The sequence below is a fragment of the Cherax quadricarinatus genome, chromosome 3, assembly GCF_038502225.1.
Source record: "Cherax quadricarinatus isolate ZL_2023a chromosome 3, ASM3850222v1, whole genome shotgun sequence".
Lineage (NCBI taxonomy): Eukaryota > Metazoa > Arthropoda > Malacostraca > Decapoda > Parastacidae > Cherax > Cherax quadricarinatus.
In genome coordinates, this window is record NC_091294.1 from 50,518,954 (window position 1) to 50,541,966 (window position 23,013).

Below are 23,013 nucleotides of genomic sequence, written 5' to 3' on the forward strand. Positions count from 1 at the left end.
AGGTAAATGCTGGTTTATCTATGAGGTTGTTTGAAGGACTGGAACCCAGATTACTTAAGGCCAGTTTCTGCTAATCGTCAATGGGGTGGTTCCCTAAACTACTCAACCATCTGATTCCATATAAGTCTGGGACGAAGGCTTTTACACTACCTCATGAGCCTCAAACCTGTGACAGTCTTGTCTTGCTTGCTTAATTTTGTTACGTCCCACAAATCATGCAGCCTCATGACAGATATTTAGAATGCTCTGATTTCACAGGTGGGGCTCAGAGATAAATAAAAAAATGGAAGTATTTTTATATTAATTTTCAGCTATGTAAATGACAGTTTACCAATTTTTAAATAAATTTTATTCAATTGTATTTAAAAAAAATACAAATCAGATATTTGTTCTTTTAGGATTGTAGAAAATCTGAAACAGAATATATTATTATAATTATAATCACAAGGAAGCGCTGAACCCGTAGAATTATACAGCGCATGTGGGGGATAGAAGGTATTCTGGCTCAATTCAGGGAAATGGAGCACAGATCCAATTCCCTAGATCAAAAGCCCCTCACCAGCGTCAAGGAACCTCCCTTGAGGGGGAAAACACAATATAAATGAGAAAAAAAATATCGCATTTAGGGCATTTTTAAATTTAATAAGGAGAGAATTGCTTATTTTCAGGATATTTGTCCCCCAGATAATAAACAAATATCTCTATAGTTGAGTATCAAAGCTGGTGTTTCTTAATGGTTGGTTTAAATTAGATTTTGGCTGCGCATATCTTAATTTGTCATTTTTATTGAAGGTATTGGGTTACTAATTTCCATATAATAACTGGGGTATGCTGCTTGTGGTTCGTCTCAAATCTTCAGCGCTGATATTTAAGCGCAATATAACCTGCACTCTGCACTATTTTAGCTGCACGCTTTGAAAAACAAGTCATGGGGTTATATGATACCTGGATACCTTTCTTGGAAGGTAAGGCCACCAAAATACTGTATATCTGGAGGTGGTAGATCCCCGGCCACCTCGAGTGTGAGCTGCGAGTGGTAGTTCACTGGCCACCTTGAGCGTGAGCTGCCTGTACATCAGTGATGACTGGGTGTTGCTGGAGGACATCCACAGATTGTATTATCGGCCGGTCCTTGGCACCCTGCCGCCTGAGCTCATATATATACAGGAAGAGCATCCAGTTGAATAATCACAGACTTCCTCTCATCCATGGCGTTTCTCCAGCCACACGCACACACACAACAGAGCACATATGCACACGCACACGGACCTGCAAACGCCATCACGCGAACGTGCACTTAAGTACATATATTGTCATAGCACACCCACATCCATACGTTCTATCGCACACCAGTACATGCTTGTGACATAATCACGGGTGTATCTCTACTCTGCAACGGTGGCGTCGTCACTCTGAAGGTAACTGCTTTAGTTTTTTAGAAGATGCTCTTAGGAATGGGAAGAGGGGGGGGGAGGAGAGAGAGAGAGAGGGATATCCAGGATGAATTGTGTTGAATCACTGAATATTACCAGTACCTTCGAGAAGGTATGCCATCAAGGACTCTTGTCAACAGGAGTCTCTGGCTCTGTACTGCGTCTTAGCGTCTAGAAGCCACTTAGGAAGTGTGCTTGGTTCAATCTCATGCAATGTTTACTTCAGTGACCTACTTCATCTCACCCAAGAATACCATGACAATGACAATGACTGTACCCTATCATTTACTTATGCAGGAGAGGAGATGTCTCCTGCTCCCAGGCATATTAATGACCAGCTTACAGAATTCTGTTAACCTGTGTTAATCCAATAATGGTTTATTATTCCGACAAGTAGATGAGGAAGACGAATCTATAACAGTTGGATATCTTTATTTTAGAAATGTTTCCCTTACACAGGAGGCTTTTTTAGCCGAATACAATGGAGAATAATACGAATACTGCAGAAATAGTTGAGGGGTCAAGATAATGTAGTCTGACGTGGTCAGTCCCTCAGCCTGGAGAGACGTTCAGCTTCATAGGCTTGAATAAACTTTGGGACTCTGAAGATGAACATTTCTCCAGGCTGAGGGATTGACCAGCTTAAATTACTCCTTCAAGGCTTACAGACTGATAATGTCATCTTTACCTCTCCACTGCTTCTGCTGTATCCATAATTCAACTTTATATACGACTGAAGGAGCTTACTGTTACTCGAAACGTTAATGAAATAAAGGTACTTAACTATTGCACATGACTTACTTATTTATAGCAACCTTGGAAAAATGATGGCAGGTTACATTTACTTTTGAGAAAAAGCAAAGGAGGATAATCTGTAGACTAAGTAGTGATGTCTTGGAGCCCAAGGATGAGGTTGATATTCTAGGAGTGAAATCTGAAAACAAATTGTCTATTAAGAATCACGTGGTAAATCTTCTAAGCAGTGCAGCCAATGAGCTAATAGCACTAAAGTGTATCTCCCACCTGCTTGACAGCAAAGACTGCAGTGCTTTGTTCTGCTTTCTTGGAATGCCGCCCCACCCAACCCGCCTCATTTGCGACTACTTCCCGGCCTAGTTTCATTGAATCTGTCATCTCAGCAGAGTCTGCAACAACAGAGAGATGTAGGTGTCAGAGGGAAGGCAGTTTTTACTCCACAAAACGGGCAACATACAGTGTTCATACTGGCTGTACCCTTGTCAAGAACACCACTTCATCTACGATCATTCCATCCTAGAATGACTGGGGTCTGGAACACGTTCTTAGAAGAGCTTTCAAACATTTATAAAATAAAGTGACCAAATGAAATCTTCGGTCAATAGCTGGCTACTACTTTATCATGTTCATTATTATAGGAAGCACATAAATATATGCAAATAAACATACATACACACATATACGTGTGTTTATGAATGTGTGGGTTTATGTATGTATTTCTTTGCAAATGTAGTACATATTTGTGTATGCATATATGTTCCTACACTTGCGTATGTAAATGTGCATATACATGTATGTGTGTGAGAATATATGCATATTCCTGAGTGTATATACTGTTGTGTGTATGTATGCATGTATAAATGTATGAGCATATGTACGAGGTATACATGTTTACATTTATTGATGTACACCTGTATATATATCTGTGTGTACATGCATGCATGGGTATATGTATGATGTATATGTTTATATTTATGTATGTACACTTTTGTATATGTAGGTGTATGTGGAGATGTGTGTTCATATGCATGTATCGCTTGTATATATGTATATATATATATATATATATATATATATATATATATATATATATATATATATATATATATATATATATATATATATATATGTATATATATATATATATATATATATATATATATATATATATATATATATATATATATATATATATATATATATATATATATATATATATATACATACATACATATAAAATATAGGGAGGTACCACCTCTAGAACTGTCATAGGGACCCTCATCCTCAGAGAAAAGAATAAACTTGCTTCAGGGAAAACTCAAGGTTTTCCCTGAAGCTGTTTGAGAATTTTCTCCTACCACCCCCTATATTTCAACTATGTTTTATTTAAAGACAAAAATACATTGGCCAAACATTCACAAAAATACAGCAGAAAGTAAAACAACATAGGTAACTCAGAGCTACATCTCGAATACTTCGTCCAGCTCCCCTGCGGTGGGCTGCGTGCCCAGAATGCTGCAGGCAATTCCTCTCTGGATCGCTACACTGAGTCTCTGAAAGAGAAAGCTGGTCGCCCTGTGGTCCTTGGTTTCTATGATGAGCTTTTCACCCAGCTCTTTGAGAAACTTTAGAGCACGCTTGCCCCATGCTCCAAGGGTCTCCGACCCTATTGGAATGAAGTTATAGCATGGGGGAAGGTCTTCATATTTTCGGATCTTCTGGGTCTCCCTGTGGCTGGCAGCTCCACCCCCTTCCACTACGGAGTATGGCAAGTAGGTGTCTGCCAATGTGGCAGCACAGGTGTAGTCCCAGGCAATCTGCTTTCCATCCTTCCAGGGTAGCATAGTGGCTCCATCAGGACGCTTTTGACTTCCATCAGACCTCTCTACTTGGGGTTCCCGTTGAGCTGGGCAACGGGCTGTGGCGAGGCTTCTCTTTATGATGTCATTGATCTCCTCATGCCTGGCATACTTCCCTTCTGCTGTGTGACACACAAGACCATGAAGTCCGAATTGATCAGCTGTCGCCCTGCCGCAAATACACCTATGTTCGGTGAGGATGGGGGCGGCTAGGCGAAGATCAACACCAATCCGAATGGCCTGTGGGTCGAGACGGGTGCCCAGGGAGGAATTGGGAACAGCTAACAGGAAATCTCCTGAGTGTGGTGCCTTCACTGCCAGGAGACGAGCTTTGTCCTTTCCTGAAGCATTGGAGAGCATTGTGTTGGCGATTTTTTCCATGATCGGTTTGTCCCAGTGGGACTGTTTGTGCTGTTTGGGAGGAGTCTGTAAGGGTGTCCCACATATTTATATTATATATTATATATATATATATATACATTATATATATATATATATATATATATATATATATATATATATATATATATATATATATATATATATATATATATATATATATATATATATATATATATATATATATATGTCGTGCCGAATAGGCAGAACTTGCGATTTTGGCTTAAATATCAACACTCATCTTGCCATATAGGACAAGTGAAAATTTGTGTATGCAATAATTTCGTCAAATTTATTCTGAACCTAACGAAAAAAAATGATTTCATTGTGTTTGTTTAGTATTAAATTATCGTAAACAAATCTAAAATATATTTAGTTGGGTTAAGCTCAAATAAATTGTTCTTGTAATAATAAGGTTAGGTAAGTTTTCTAAGATTCTTTTGTTGCAAAATTAAAAAATTTTGCATTAACATTAATGAAAAAAACATATCTTTAAACGTATAAGAGAAAATTTTAGAAAGGACTTAATTTTAAATGAGTTCTTGCTAATTGACCAGTTTTACATATTCGGCACGACATATATATATATATGTATGTATATATATAGATAGATAGATAGATAGATATATAAAGAAAGATTGCAGTCAGCAGGATTCGAAACTACTACTGGGGACGGTCAAGATTCCCAGGCAGAGCTCGAGTCTACTCGGCCACAGGAGACTAAAATAGCTTGAAACCATGCTTGAAGCTCACTGACGTGCCTGGGCTGGGAAAGGAACATGGCTTGTGAACCAGGCTGCCCAGTTTTTGTGGCATTTGTGTGGCCGAGTGGACTAGAGCGCTGCCTGGGAATCTTGACCGTCCCCAGTAGTAGTTTCGAATCCTGCTGACTGCATTCTTTCTTTGTATATACCCGCTTGTTTCTGCGTGGTGCATTTATATATATATATATATATATATATATATATATATATATATATATATATATATATATATATATATGTGTGTGTGTGTGTGTGTGTGTGTGTGAATATGTATTTAGACATGGATGTATGTATGCATGTATGTACAGTACTTATACATGTCAGCATGTACAGATGCATACTTGTGCATATGTATTCGAATGTATGTGCATGCATGTGCATGTATATGCATCGATCACCACTACAACCAGATGTATTTCGGTCGCTGCGCGATCAAAGAAAGGTATCCCGGTATCCCACAAGCCCAGCCTCTTCTACCTCAATGCAAAAAGAATAGTGGAGTGTGGTCATCAAATTTAAATGCTGGAAAAGAGAAAAATGAGTATACGTGTATGTTTGTATATAAATTTCTGTATGGTTGTGCACTTTCAAATGTATTGGTGTGTGTATATATTTTGTGCCTATGTATCTAATTTATGTTTGTGATTTACATGTGTAATTTTTTGTATAAATGCGTGTGCAGATTTATACATATGTATACATATATTTGTGCATAAGTTCGTGTGCATTTGTATACATGTGTATATGTGTAGACTACCTTAAACACACACACACACACACACACACACACACACACACACACACACACACACACACACACACACACACACACACACACACACACACACATACACTCACACACACATACACTCACACACACACACACACACACACACACACACACACACACACACACACACACACACACACACACACACACACACACATACACACACACATACACACACACACGGAGTGGGCGACAGGGACTACACAGTAGTTACAATTCAGTCTGGGGGCCCTAATGTGGTAATTGCAGTGATGTACAACCCGCCACAGAACTGCAGGAGGCCAAGAGAAGAATACGAAGAGAGCAACAGAGCAATGGTGGACACACTAGCTGAGGTGGCCAGAAGAGCTCACACGGTTAGAACAAAGTTACTAGTTACGGGTGATTTTAATCATAAGGAGATTGCAAAAACCTAGAGCCACATGGGGGTCCCAAAACATGAAGAGCTGAGATGATAGATGTGGTACTGGAAAACCTCATGCAACAACATATCAGGGACACTACCAGAGAGAGAGGTGAGGACGAACCAGCAAGACTGGACCTTGTATTCACCTTGAGTAATTCGGACATCGAAGACATCACATACGAAGGGTCGCTCGGAGCTAGTGATCATGTGGTTTTGACTTTTGAATACATAGTAGTTACAAGAGGAGAGAGTAGTAGGAATAGGACGGGAGAAGCCAGACTACAAAAGGGGGGACTACTCAAGCATGAGGAACTTACTGCAAGAGGTTCGATGGGAAAAAGAACTGGTAGGAACATCAGTTAATGAAACGATGGACTACATGACAACAAAATACAAGGAGGCAGAGGAGAGGTTTTTTCCCAAGGGCAACAGAAATAATGGAAAGATCAGAACGAGCCCTTCGTTCATTCAGAAGTGTAGGGAGACAAAAAGTGTGCTAAAGAATGGAAAAAGTACAGAAGACAAAGGACCCAGGAAAATAAAGAGATTAGTCGAAAAGCCAGAAATGAGTTTACCTGGAGTTTACCTGGAGAGAGTTCCGGGGGTCAACGCCCCCGTTGCCCGGTCTGTGACCAGGCCTCATGGTGGATCAGAGCCTGATCAACCAGGCTATTACTGCTGGCTGCACGCAATCCAACGTACGAGCCCCAGCCCGGCTGGTCAGGTACCGACTTTAGGTGCTTGTTCAGTGCCTGCTTGAAGACAGCCAGGGGTCTATTGGTAATCCCCCTTATGTATGCTGGGAAGCAGTTGAACAGTCTCGGGCCCCTGACACTAATTGTATTGTCTCTTAACGTGCTAGTGACACCCGTGCTTTTCATTGGAAGGATGTTGCATCGTCTGCCGACTTCTTTGCTTTCGTTGTGAGTGATTTTCGTGTGCAAGTTCGGTACTAGTCCCTCTAGGATTTTCCAGGTGTAAATAATCATGTATCTCTCCCGCCTGCGTTCCAGGGAGTACAGGTTCAGGAACTTCAAGCGCTCCCAGTAATTGAGGTGTTTTATCTCCGTTATGCTCGCCGTGAAGGTTCTCTGTACATTTTCTAGGTCAGCAGTTTCACCTGACTTGAAAGGTGCAGTTAGTGTGCAGCAATATTCCAGCCTAGATTGAACAAGCGACCTGAAGAGTGTCATCATGGGCTTGGCATCCCTAGTTTTGAAGGTTCTCATTATCCATCCTGTCATTTTTTCTAGCAGATGCGATTGATACAATGTTATGGTCCTTGAAGGTGAGATCCTCCGACATGATCACTCCCAGGTCTTTGACGGTGGTTTTTCGCTCTATTTTGTGGAAGGAATTTGTTTTGTACTCTGATGAAGTTTTAATTTCCTCATGTTTACCATATTGGAGTAATTGAAATTTCTCATCGTTGAACTTCATATTGTTTTCTGCAGCCCACCGAAAGATTTGGTTGATGTCCGCCTGGAGCTTTGCAGTGTCTGCAATGGAAGACACTGTCATGCAGATTCGGGTGTCATTTGCAAAGGAAGACACGGTGCTGTGGCTGACATCCTTGTCTATGTCAGATATGAGGATGAGAAACAAGATGGGAGCGAGTACTGTGCCTTGTGGAACAGAGCTTTTCACCGTAGCCGCCTCAGACTTTACTCTGTTGACTACTACTCTTTGTGTTCTGTTTGTGAGGAAATTATAGATCCATCTACCAACTTTTCCTGTTATTCCTTTAGCACGCATTTTGTGCGCTATTACCCCATGATCACACTTGTCGAAGGCTTTTGCAAAGTCTGTATATATTACATTTGCATTCTTTTTGTCTTCTAGTGCATCTAGGACCTTATAGTGATCCAGTAGATGTGACAGACAGGAGCGACCTGCTCTAAACCCATGTTGCCCTGGGTTGTGTAATTGATGGGTATCTAGATGGGTGGCGATCTTGCTTCTTAGGACCCTTTCAAAGATTTTTATGATATTGGATGTTAGTGTATCGGTCTGTAGTTCTTTGATATTGCTTTACTGCCTTCTTTGTGGAGTGGGGCTATGTCTGTTGTTTTTAGTAACTGTGGGACGACTCCCGTGTCCATGATCCCTCTCCATAGGATGGTAAAAGCTCGTGATAGGGGCTTCTTGCAGTTCTTGATGAGCACGGAGTTCCATGAGTCTGGACCTGGGGCAGAGTGCATGGGGATGTCATTTATCGCCTGTTCGAAGTCATTTGGCGTCAGGATAATATCAGATAGATTTGTGTTAACCAAATTCTGTGGCTCTGTCATAAAAAAATAATTTTGATCTTCGACTCTCAGTCTGGTTAGCTGCTTGCTAAAAACTAAGTCATATTGGGACTTAAGTAGCTCATTCATTTCCTTGCTGTCATCTGTGTAGGACCCATCTTGTTTAAGTAGGAGCCCAATACTGGATGTTGTTCTCGACTTTGATTTGGCATAAGAAAAGAAATACTTTGGGTTTCTTTCGATTTCATTTATGGCTTTTAGTTCTTCCCGCGATTCCTGACTCCTATACGATTCCTTAAGCTTAAGTTCGATGTTTAATATTTCTCTGACCAGTGACTCCCTACGCCGAAGCCAATATTGGCCTCTTTTAGCCGCTCTGTTATTCTTTTCCATCGCACGTAAAGGGAGCGCCTGTCTCTTTCTATTTTACATCTACTCCTTTTTCTTAGAGGAATAAGCCTTGAGCATACATCGAGTGCCACCAAGTTAATCTGTTCTAGGCATAAGTTGGAGTCTGTGTTGCTTAGTCTATCTTCCCAGCTTATATCGTATAGGACTTGGTTTACTTGGTCCCACTTAATGTTCTTGTTATTGATGCTGAATTTGCTGAATGCTCCCTCGTGACTAATCTCATTTTGTCGGTCTGGGGCTCCGCGCATACATGTCTGAACCTCGATTATGTTGTGATCTGAGTATATTGTTTTTGATATGGTGGCTTTTCGTATCAGATCATCATTGTTAGTGAAGATGAGGTCTAGTGTATTCTCCAGTCTAGTAGGCTCTATTATTTGCTGGTTTAAGTTGAATTTTGTGCAGATATTTAAAAGCTCGTGTGTGTGTGAGTTCTCGTCAGAGCTGCCACCTGGTGTTATCACTGAAACAACATTATTTGCTATATTCCCCCATTTTAGGTGCCTCAAGTTGAAATCCCCCAGGAGCAAGATGTTGGGGACAAGAACTGGTAGATTTTCCAGATAGTGGTCAATTTGTAACAGCTGTTCCTGGAATTGCTGGAACGTTGCATCCGGAGGCTTGTAAACTACCACAATGACTAGGTTTTGGTTCTCAATCTTTACTGCTAAAACTTCCACATCATTTGAGGCATTAAGCAATTCTGTGCAAACAAGTGACTGCGATATACAGGCCAACTCTCCCCTTTTGCCTGTTCATTCTGTCGCATCTGTATAGGTTGTAACCTGGGATCCATATTTCGTTGTCCAAGTGATCCTTTATGTGGGTCTCAGTGAAAGCCGCGAACATTGCATTTGCCTCTGCAAGCAGTCCACGGATGAAAGGTATTTTGTTGTTCGTTGCTGGCTTTAGACCCTGTATATTTGGAAAGAAGAATGTCATCGGACTGGTGGTATTGGTGGTACTAGGGGGGGACTTTTTTTTTCCGGCACTAGTATCTGTATCTGTTGGTTTGGAGTGGAGGCCATCGACTGTGGTTCCACTCCAGAAATGACTGGATTTGGTGTACGATTTCCGCCATTTCCTGCCAGTTTTTTTCCTTCCTGGCACTAAAAAACCTCTCCCTCTTGAGTGGCTGTTGCTACCCAGGTTTTCCCATGGCCTGGATGTTGCGTATCTTTTTGTCCCCTTTAGATGGTGTGCCTGGCAGTTTAAGTTATAGCACAGTCTTTCCTGTACTGAAGACGGACACATTTCAGGGTGAAAAAGCTTACAGGAAGGGAGTTGCATTTTCCTGTTGTCATATGGGCATAGCATTTTCTAGGGTGATCAAAGTTGCACGTCCCATCTGTTTTTTCCAGATTTCCCATGCCTGCAGATACCAAGTGCATAGTATGTGCACAGGCTTGGTTACCGTTTGCCTTGGGTTTCTGTGACTGTATTCCGTTAGTGCATGTTTACCTGTCTCATTCCTATCCTCACTAGTACTAACAATGAAGCTCTCACCAGTTGTTTCTGGTAATATATCCTCACTATTGCTGATGGAGACCCCTTGTTTGCTATCTCCTGTGATATTACTAGTTTGTAATATTGGTTTTATCTTGTCCTTGGCTACACTTGTTTCCCCACTACAGCTCCCGACTCCCTTGAAGTCATTTATATGCATTCCCTCATGCGTACATTTACTGTCTACCTAGACAGCACCTCCATCCTCACCATTACTGTCTCCCAGGACAGCACCTCCATCCTCACCATTACTGTCTCCCAGGACAGCACCTCCAGTTTCACCATTACTGTCTCACAGGACAGCACCTCCAGCTTCACCATTACTGTCACCCAGGACAGCACCTCCAGCCTTACAGTTTCTGACTACATGGCCAGCACCAAGGGCGATACCATCCAGCCCAGACTTTTTATAAGATGCATCAGCATTAACAATTGATTTAAAATAGAAAATAAGATACATTCTTTAGTTACTGAAAGAATCAGAATCATAATTTGTTCATTAAAAAATACCAGATTGCGACTTGGCACAATGGCCACACGAGCTTGTTTAGCAAAACCCACCAACGTCAAAACTTTAAAGTTGAGAAGAAATGTCTCTCTGCCGTTATCACATGGAATCCAGTGATTGCGAGGTTTTTTAACTATATTTGTATATTGGCAAATTTATACTTATTTAGCCTAAATCTATAAGGTAATATTCTCATAAGATGTATTAACCATTTGGAATTCGAGCCTTTTAGCTGAGGCAAAGTCAAAATATTTTACTGAAGGAATTTTATGAATGAAAAGAATAATACAAGCAAGCTAGAACTTACTCCAGTAACAATTTCAACATTTTTCTGGGGAGGATAAGCCATTGTTGAAAATTGAAACCCAGTCAGAAGATGAATTGTATATATAACAATGAGCAGTGGGTACCTGCACATGCCAGTAGTTGCCTAGTTACAGTACACAGTGGGTATCTGCACACGCCAGTAGTTGCCTAGTTACAGTACACAGTGGGTACCTGCACACGCCAGTAGTTGCCTAGTTACAGTACACAGTGGGTATCTGCACACGCCAGTAGTTGCCTAGTTACAGTACACAGTGGGTACCTGCACACGCCAGTAGTTGCCTAGTTACAGGACACAGTGGGTACCTGCACACGCCAGTAGTTGCCTAGTTACAGTACACAGTGGGTACCTGCACACGCCAGTAGTTGCCTAGTTACAGGACACAGTGGGTACCTGCACACGCCAGTAGTTGCCTAGTTACAGTACACAGTGGGTACCTGAACACGCCAGTAGTTGCCTAGTTACAGTTCACAGTGGGTACCTGCACACGCCAGTAGTTGCCTAGTTACAGTACACAGTGGGTACCTGCACACGCCAGTAGTTGCCTAGTTACAGTACACAGTGGGTACCTGCACACGCCAGTAGTTGCCTAGTTACAGTACACAGTGGGTACCTGCACAAGCCAGTAGTTGCCTAGTTACAGCCCACAGTGGGTACCTGCACACGCCAGTAGTTGCCTAGTTACAGTACACAGTGGGTACCTGCACACGCCAGTAGTTGCCTAGGTACTGTACACAGTGGGTACCTGCACATGCCAGTAGTTGCCTAGTTACTGTACACAGTGGGTACCTGCACACGCCAGTAGTTGCCTAGTTACAGTACACAATGGGTACCTGCACACGCCAGTAGTTGCCTAGTTACAGTACACAGTTGGTACCTGCACACGCCAGTAGTTGCCTAGTTACAGGACACAGTGGGTACCTGCACACGCCAGTAGTTGCCTAGTTACAGGACACAGTGGGTACCTGCACACGCCAGTAGTTGCCTAGTTACAGTACACAGTGGGTACCTGCACACGCCAGCAGTTGCCTAGTTACAGTACACAGTGGGTACCTGCACACGCCAGTAGTTGCCTAGTTACAGTACACAGTGGGTACCTGCACATGCCAGTAGTTGCCTAGTTACAGTACACAGTGGGTACCTGCACACGCCAGTAGTTGCCTAGTTACAGGACACAGTGGGTACCTGCACACGCCAGTAGTTGCCTAGTTACAGTACACAGTGGGTACCTGCACACGCCAGCAGTTGCCTAGTTACAGTACACAGTGGGTACCTGCACACGCCAGTAGTTGCCTAGTTACAGTACACAGTGGGTACCTGCACACGCCAGTAGTTGCCTAGTTACAGGACACAGTGGGTACCTGCACACGCCAGTAGTTGCCTAGTTACAGTACACAGTGGGTACCTGCACACGCCAGTAGTTGCCTAGTTACAGTACACAGTGGGTACCTGCACACGCCAGTAGTTGCCTAGTTACAGTACACAGTGGGTACCTGCACACGCCAGTAGTTGCCTAGTTACAGTACACAGTGGGTACCTGCACACGCCAGCAGTTGCCTAGTTACAGTACACAGTGGGTACCTGCACACGCCAGTAGTTGCCTAGTTACAGTACACAGTGGGTACCTGCACACGTCAGTAGTTGCCTAGTTACAGGACACAGTGGGTACCTGCACACGCCAGTAGTTGCCTAGTTACAGTACACAGTGGGTACCTGCACATGCCAGTAGTTGCCTAGTTACAGTACACAGTGGGTACCTGCACAAGCCAGTAGTTGCCTAGTTACAGTACACAGTGGGTACCTGCACACGCCAGTAGTTGCCTAGTTACAGTACACAGTGGGTACCTGCACATGCCAGTAGTTGCCTAGTTACAGTACACAGTGGGTACCTGCACAAGCCAGTAGTTGCCTAGTTACAGTACACAGTGGGTACCTGCACACGCCAGTAGTTGCCTAGTTACAGTACACAGTGGGTACCTGCACATGCCAGTAGTTGCCTAGTTACAGTACACAGTGGGTACCTGCACAAGCCAGTAGTTGCCTAGTTACAGTACACAGTGGGTACCTGCACACGCCAGTAGTTGCCTAGTTACAGTACACAGTGGGTACCTGCACATGCCAGTAGTTGCCTAGTTACAGTACACAGTGGGTACCTGCACAAGCCAGTAGTTGCCTAGTTACAGTACACAGTGGGTACCTGCACACGCCAGTAGTTGCCTAGTTACAGTACACAGTGGGTACCTGCACATGCCAGTAGTTGCCTAGTTACAGTACACAGTGGGTACCTGCACAAGCCAGTAGTTGCCTAGTTACAGTACACAGTGGGTACCTGCACACGCCAGTAGTTGCCTAGTTACAGTACACAGTGGGTACCTGCACATGCCAGTAGTTGCCTAGTTACAGTACACAGTGGGTACCTGCACAAGCCAGTAGTTGCCTAGTTACAGTACACAGTGGGTACCTGCACACGCCAGTAGTTGCCTAGTTACAGTACACAGTGGGTACCTGCACAAGCCAGTAGTTGCCTAGTTACAGTACACAGTGGGTACCTGCACACGCCAGTAGTTGCCTAGTTACAGTACACAGTGGGTACCTGCACACGCCAGCAGTTGCCTAGTTACAGTACACAGTGGGTACCTGCACACGCCAGTAGTTGCCTAGTTACAGTACACAGTGGGTACCTGCACACGCCAGTAGTTGCCTAGTTACAGTACACAGTGGGTACCTGCACACGCCAGTAGTTGCCTAGTTACAGTACACAGTGGGTACCTGCACACGCCAGTAGTTGCCTAGTTACAGTACACAGTGGGTACCTGCACACGCCAGTAGTTGCCTAGTTACAGTACACAGTGGGTACCTGCACATGCCAGTAGTTGCCTAGTTACAGTACACAGTGGGTACCTGCACACGCCAGTAGTTGCCTAGTTACAGTACACAGTGGGTACCTGCACACGCCAGTAGTTGCCTAGTTACAGTACACAGTGGGTACCTGCACATGCCAGTAGTTGCCTAGTTACAGTACACAGTGGGTACCTGCACACGCCAGTAGTTGCCTAGTTACAGTACACAGTGGGTACCTGCACACGCCAGTAGTTGCCTAGTTACAGTACACAGTGGGTACCTGCACACGCCAGTAGTTGCCTAGTTACAGTACACAGTGGGTACCTGCACACGCCAGTAGTTGCCTAGTTACAGTACACAGTGGGTACCTGCACACGCCAGTAGTTGCCTAGTTACAGTACACAGTGGGTACCTGCACACGCCAGTAGTTGCCTAGTTACAGTACACAGTGGGTACCTGCACACGCCAGTAGTTGCCTAGTTACAGTACACAGTGGGTACCTGCACACGCCAGTAGTTGCCTAGTTACAGTACACAGTGGGTACCTGCACACGCCAGTAGTTGCCTAGTTACAGTACACAGTGGGTACCTGCACACGCCAGTAGTTGCCTAGTTACAGTACACAGTGGGTACCTGCACACGCCAGTAGTTGCCTAGTTACAGTACACAGTGGGTACCTGCACACGCCAGTAGTTGCCTAGTTACAGTACACAGTGGGTACCTGCACACGCCAGTAGTTGCCTAGTTACAGTACACAGTGGGTACCTGCACACGCCAGTAGTTGCCTAGTTACAGTACACAGTGGGTACCTGCACACGCCAGTAGTTGCCTAGTTACAGTACACAGTGGGTACCTGCACAAGCCAGTAGTTGCCTAGTTACAGTACACAGTGGGTACCTGCACACGCCAGTAGTTGCCTAGTTACAGTACACAGTGGGTACCTGCACACGCCAGTAGTTGCCTAGTTACAGTACACAGTGGGTACCTGCACACGCCAGTAGTTGCCTAGTTACAGTACACAGTGGGTACCTGCACACGCCAGTAGTTGCCTAGTTACAGTACACAGTGGGTACCTGCACACGCCAGTAGTTGCCTAGTTACAGTACACAGTGGGTACCTGCACAAGCCAGTAGTTGCCTAGTTACAGTACACAGTGGGTACCTGCACACGCCAGTAGTTGCCTAGTTACAGTACACAGTGGGTACCTGCACACGCCAGTAGTTGCCTAGTTACAGTACACAGTGGGTACCTGCACACGCCAGTAGTTGCCTAGTTACAGTACACAGTGGGTACCTGCACACGCCAGTAGTTGCCTAGTTACAGTACACAGTGGGTACCTGCACACGCCAGTAGTTGCCTAGTTACAGTACACAGTGGGTACCTGCACACGCCAGTAGTTGCCTAGTTACAGTACACAGTGGGTACCTGCACACGCCAGTAGTTGCCTAGTTACAGTACACAGTGGGTACCTGCACAAGCCAGTAGTTGCCTAGTTACAGTACACAGTGGGTACCTGCACACGCCAGTAGTTGCCTAGTTACAGTACACAGTGGGTACCTGCACACGCCAGTAGTTGCCTAGTTACAGTACACAGTGGGTACCTGCACATGCCAGTAGTTGCCTAGTTACAGTACACAGTGGGTACCTGCACACGCCAGTAGTTGCCTAGTTACAGTACACAGTGGGTACCTGCACACGCCAGTAGTTGCCTAGTTACAGTACACAGTGGGTACCTGCACAAGCCAGTAGTTGCCTAGTTACAGTACACAGTGGGTACCTGCACACGCCAGTAGTTGCCTAGTTACAGTACACAGTGGGTACCTGCACACGCCAGTAGTTGCCTAGTTACAGTACACAGTGGGTACCTGCACACGTCAGTAGTTGCCTAGTTACAGTACACAGTCATCGAAAATTTGAAGCCGATCAGATGAGATGTTTTTAATTTATAAACGAGAACGTTGGAGGAAGGAGAAAATTCAGATAAGCACTTAAAGATATCCCTTCAGGAGTAAATATGTGTAGAGAGTTAAACTGGTGTTGTATATACACCCAGAAACGCATTTATCTCTCAATAAAAAAGGAGTATCTTGAGAGGTGGTGTAGAAGTGAGTGTACAGCCAGAAAGACCCACGAGCAACCAAAAAGCTTAATAAAATAAGTCACCTTATTCACCGAGAAGTGCAATGAGATCATGTGATCTTATTGCACATTTTTTATTAGAGTGTAACGTAACTTATAACATTCAAGATTTCATAATCATATTGTCATGAAATAGTCGACAATTCATTGAGAAATGTTCTGTTTCATTACTTCTTGTAAATATTACTGAGAGATCATGAAAGTGCTTGGAATTTAAATTCCCTTCTTAGTAAACCCACTGAGCATTAATATTTTTTTCTAGAATTATTCACAATAGTAAGTTAGCAGATGATCTGCTACCTTAATGACCCACCTGGAGTCTATATTAAGTCAACCAAACGATAACTTCCATTCCATAAAAAATACATCGTGTCTAAACATGTCTCCACTAATTCTTCGAGGTTTAAAATAAAGCTGATGAATGATCGACCTTCTACCAATCATTGCCTTAAATTATGAACAATTATGAACACTGTTTTATTGCTTCTGATAGAGGTGATTAATTTGGTTTAATATTTGGAGACCTGTCAATCACACAATGGCTGCTAATATTATCTCTTTACTATCAGTTAAGAATATTTTTATTTCTAAGATACAGATTAAACTAAATTTTGAGTATATTGTATATGCACTGAGAGATAACCCCCTCTCACTGTATACATGAGATACATACCTCCAGGTCAGTATACACTGAAAGATACATACAACTCTGGGTGTATTTACTATTGTTCACAAAACATAAATATTGTTCACACCAGTTGTAATTATAATACGTTGAAATATATTGGAAATAGTGAGAATGAAGGTTCAACAGTCCTGTCAGACCCTCAAACAGTATTTGATAAGGCTGATTTCTCCTTATGGAAATTAAAAGATAGACGTATTAATTATAACATAATAAGATGAACAATTTTATTAATAATATGTAGAAGTAATATAAAATATAAAACACTTAAACATGAAATTAATCCTACCTGAAGCAAAGAATGAAAAATGAAATATATAAATAATTACTGACTAAGCTAATACGTTCATAATATGTGAACGTATAACGGTGTTACGTCATGCCGATGTCCTGGGCACGTAGCTCTGAATCGTGGTTTGGAACGCTGAGCCGTTGTTGATGTTGGGGATGGGAGGAGAGGGGTCACTGATGGACGTAACTGTTGTGACACCTGAAGTAAACAGAGAGTGACCCCAACAAAAGTAGGGACTCTGAAGAACTGAGATACTGGGATCCTCTGACAACCCTTTTAAAACAATAGATTTGCTAGTCGTGAACCACAATGAAATGTTGGTAGGGTGACAACTGGAGAACGGCTTGAGGATGGTATGTAGCTGATTGTCTGACGGCTACGAGTGGAAGGGAACCAGTTAGGTACAGATGCCAGTTTAAGTCTGATCTAATGCTAGATTTATGCTACCCCTCTTATCTCACCTGTGTCGGATGACCCAAGCCAACAGTCAAGGTTATAAAAAGAAACAGAAAATTACAAATAATTCTAGGAGTCATTCACATAATAAGCGTACTGCCTGTAAAAAAAATGGTGAGGACAAAAATAATTATGTTAATCTACATAAGTACAAATTAGGTTAAGACGAATTATTAGAATATAAACGTAAACAAGAGTGAAGCTTTTGTTTAAACTGGATTTTTTTATATTCTATTTAAAAACTTACAGAATACAAAAATGTACACAAACATAAAAATGTTGTCCAACATATGGACCATTGTCAAAACTTTCACAAATTACAACATCAACACAATCTATACTAATCCAATGAACACTAAACCCATACACACTGATAACACTCACTCAAAACCTGCAACGTGCAGGATGAGGAACCCTTGCCACCACACAACAGTGACACAACCCCTTTTCCCCTTAACTTAGTTTGCAACTAAAAACACTTTTCCCCAATATACATGTACAAGACATGAAAACTACCAATTTACAAAATCATGAAGTATAATGTTATTTTATGAGAGTTGTTTTTCCAAACCATGTTAGTTTCTGCACACCAACTTACAAATGCCTTAACATTGTCTATATACACTAACTCAATTATATTACCCCACCCTAGTCATAACTACCAACAAAGGCGTTGTTCTGTTAGTATCCAATAACTTTACACTTCCCTATCCCACCCCACCCCAATTTATAACAGCACACTTACCAACAATATTTGCCTATCCTTCCGTCAGTAACATTTCGTCAATTATCACCATACTTCTTAACAGTTGGTTCCACATCACCATACTGCCACCTCCTTTCCTCATTCTGCTCCATTAACAAAAAGCCCATTGTATATGGAAGTTTTCTGATGATCCCTAACAATTACATATGTGTGGTCATACCTGCCTAAGCTCTTGGGAGTTAGCGTGGGCCGTTACCAAGCACCATGGCTTGTTGTAGTGTTTTAGATGGTAAGGAAGGAATGGTCACCAGCAGTAATAGTGGCAGCCGCTTTAAGTGGTAAGTGGTTCACGGTTCAGGAAGAAGGAAGATGAGAAGGTAGGAAATCGATTCTCTGTTCTCCAAAACGAGTGTACTTCAGTGGTTAGTGAGGTTGAAGGTACCACTGACTCCCCTGCTAATCAAGGTAAGAATATTTTAATAGTAGGCGATTCTCAGGTAAGATATATGGACCGTGCATTTTGTAACAGAGACAGAAAGGTCAGACAGAGAGTGTGTCTTCCTGGAGCTGGTGTTGGTGACATAGTCAGCAGGTTGGATAATATTATGGCAGGTAATGGGAACAAGCCCATTATCTGTCTTAGTGCTGGGGGTAATGACATTGGAAAGGGCGGGAGAGAGGAGCTGGTGGATAAGTACAGGTCAGCCATAGAAGTAGTTAGGTCTAAGGGAGGGATCCCAGTCATATGTAGCATCTTGCCTAGAAAGGGAGTGGGCAATGAATGGATGTCTATGACAATTGGTATAAATTGCTGGCTAGACAAGTACTTCAAGGAACTTGCAATCCCATTCATTGATAACTGGGACCTATTCTTTGGCAAACGTGATATGTATGCAAGGGATGGGGTTCATCTCTCTGGGAATGGAGTGGTTGCATTAGCCAATTCGATAGAGAGGGTAATTGATGACTTGTCTAGGAATTTAAACTGATAGATTGTAGAGGTATGGGTGTTTGTGGGAAACAATCAGGCTGCAGCATTAGGGTTAAAAACAGCAGTTATTACTGGGATACCTCAGGGATATGTTTAAAAGACAATATTCAAAATAAAGTTGCTACTAATGACAAATTAACTGATCAACAAACAAAGAGAGATAGTAGAGGGCAACGAGTGACTAGCTCCCTTAAGGTTTACTATACAAATAGTAGGAGTCTAAGAAATAAGATTGATGAGCTAAGATTACTTGCAATTGCAGGTAATATAGATATTATTGGTGTAACAGAGACCTGGTTCAACCTGAAAGATAGAGAAATGCCTTCTGAATGCAACATACAGAATTATAAACTATTCCACACTGATAGGGTCAACAGGAAGGTTGGTGGAGTGGCGATGTATGTCAGAGAAAATTTAAATTGTTGTCTTAGACATGATATAAGATTAGAAACATCAAACACAGAATCTGTTTGGCTACAGTTTCTCGAGGGACGTGACAAATTAATTTTGGGTGTGATTTATAAGTCCTCAAACCTTGATAGGGAGTGCAGTAAGCTGTTATGGGACGAAATTCATAAGGCATCTAGATATGAAAATGTTGTGATGATGGGAGATTTTAACTTTAGACAAATTAATTGGAACAATATGACAGGAAATCTTGAGTCTAGTGACTTTCTTGATACAGTTCAGGATTGCTTTTTAGAACAGGTTGTGACAGAACCAACTAGAGGAAACAATCTGCTTGACTTGGTTCTTGCCAGCAAAGATTCACTTATTAATAATCTTGAGGTTAATGATGAGCTAGGGGAAAGTGATCACAAATCACTTAGTTTCAATATATCATGGAATGACCCAGATAACTGTAATCAAATCTCTGTCCCAGATTTTCGCTTGGCCGACTTCATGGGACTGAAAAATTACCTGGGTGGGCTAAACTGGGATGTTCTGACTATGGGTCAGGTAGGTGATCTTGGTTGCCAATGTGACGTTTTTCAGAGCATAGTTCTAGCTGCCCAGACAACTTTTGTTCCGAGTAGGGAAATTAGATCTAACAAAAATGATCCCAAATGGATGAACAATAGATTAAAACATCTCATTGGTCAAAAGAGAGACCTAAATAGGCGTATGAAAAGAGGGGATGGGAAGTTAAGAAAGCAATATATTCAGTTAAAGAGAGAAATAAAGAAAGGAATAAGAAAAGCAAAAAGAGATTATGAGGCTAAGGTCGCAAGGGATTCAAAGACTAACCCAAAAGGGTTCTTTCAGGTATACAGAAGTAAGATTAGGGACAAGATTGGCCCACTTAAGAGTAACTCTGGTCAGATCACTGACAGTGACAAGGATATGTGTGAAATTCTCAATACCTACTTCCTCTCAGTTTACACCCAGGAAAATACTAGCGATATTCCTGAAATAGATTATGGAGAACAGGATGATAATAAACTATGCACGATTGCGGTAACTAGTGACATGGTTCACATACAAATAGAGAAATTAAAACCTTACAAATCCCCAGGTCCTGATGAACTGTTTGCAAGGGTGTTAAAGGAATGTAAAGAGGAACTTAGCATACCTTTGGCTAATCTTTTTAACATATCACTACAAAATGGCATAGTGCCTGATAAGTGGAAAATGGCAAATGTAATACCTATTTACAAGGCAAGTGACAGGTCCTTGGCTTCGAACTATAGACCAATAACCCTTACCTCCATAGTGGGAATATTTATGGAATCAATAATTGCCGAAGTAATTCGTAGCCATCTTGATAGGTACAGATTGATTAATGAATCTCAACACGGTTTTACAAAGGGGCGTTCCTGTCTAACGAGTTTACTAACTTTTTTCACTAAGGTGTTTGAGGAAGTAGATCATGGTAATGAATATGATATTGTGTATATGGACTTCAGTAAGGCTTTCGATAGAGTTCCACACCAGAGGCTACTGAGGAAACTTAAGGCACATGGAATAGGAGGAGAAATTTTTTCCTGGGTAGAGGCATGGCTGACAAATAGACAGCCGAGAGTTTGCATAAATGGGGAGAAATCAGAATGGGGGCACATCACAAGCGGTGTTCCTCAGGGGCCAGTGTTGGGCCCGTTGTTGTTCACAATTTACATAAACGACGTACATGAGGGAATAAATAGCGACATAAGCAAATTTGCTGATGACACCAAAATAGGCCGTCCAATTCATTCTAATGAGGACACTAGAGCACTCCAGGATGATTTGAATAGACTAATGCAATGGTCGGAGAAGTGGCAGATGCAGTTTAATATTGACAAATGCAAAGTTCTAAATGTTGGACAGGTAAATAACCATGCCACATATAAACTAAATAATGTAGATCTTAATACTACTGCTTGCGAAAAGGATTTAGGAGTTCTAGTTAGCAGTAATCTAAAACCAAGACAACAGTGCATTAGTGCTCGCAATTAAGCTAACAGAATTCTTGGCATCATATCTAGAAGTATAAATAATAAAAAGTCCTCAGGTTGTTCTTCAACCCTATATATCCTTGGTTAGGCTTCATTTAGACTATGCTGCTCAGTTCTGGTCACCGTATTACAGAATGGATATAAATGCTCTGGAAAACGTACAGAGGAGGATGACAAAGATGATCCCATGTATCAGAAATCTTCCCTATGAGGATAGAGTGAGGGTCCTGAATCTGCACTCTCTCGAAAGGCATAGAATTAGGGGGGATATGATCGAGGTGTATAAATGGAAAATAGGAATAAATAAAGGGGATGTAAATAACATGCTGAAAATTTCCAGACAAGACAGGACTCGCAACAATGGTTTCAAGTTGGAAAAATTCAGATTCAGAAAGGATATAGGAAAGCACTGGTTTGGTAATAGAGTTGTGGATGAGTGGAACAAACTCCTGAGTACAGTTAATCAGGCTAAACGTTGTGGAGTTTTAAAAATAGGTTAGATAAATACATGAGTGGGTGTGGGTGGGTGTGAGTTGGACCTGACTAGCTTGTGCTCTTGGGTCTGGCGCCGTGCTCCTTCCTTGAGTGGAGGTGACCAGACTGGGTGGGTCATTGGGCTAATCCGAGGAGGGTGGGTCATTTGGTTAATCCGTGGGGGGGGGGGGGGGAATGGACCTGCTCCACATGGGTCAGTAGGCCTGCCGCAGTGTTCCTTCTTTCTTATGTTCTTAAACTACAAAATAAATTCTGACACAATTAACTTTCATCTTAACTGTAGTTCCACCTAATCATACCAGATACATTGAACTTCCCTTCCTTTGTGCACAATACTTACGCCTCATATCTTACCATGTATTCCCACTCACTCTCCTACGCTTCATTCATCCATCCCCTCACACCATACGTGACTCAAAACCAACCTATGCATGTTACCTAGCATGCAAGCCAATTACATATCCAACCACAGATTTCATTATGCAAGGACTGTATCAACCTCGAAACATTGTCATATTACTCAAAAAGTCAATATGCAAGATAATTAATAATCTTGAGGTTAATGGTG

General features: G+C 42.3%; 1 protein-coding gene across 1 annotated transcript in view; it reads left to right on the top strand.

Annotated features, from left to right (window-relative positions):
* The first annotated feature begins 6 nt into the window (after window positions 1–6).
* The window catches only part of LOC128689546 (uncharacterized), a 62,890-nt gene continuing 39,883 nt past the window's right edge, over window positions 7–23,013 (top strand). Inside the window, exon 1 of the mRNA XM_070093624.1 lies at window positions 7–1,418. The gene's annotated coding sequence lies outside the window, so the exon portion shown is untranslated. The remainder of the gene's footprint in view (window positions 1,419–23,013) is intronic.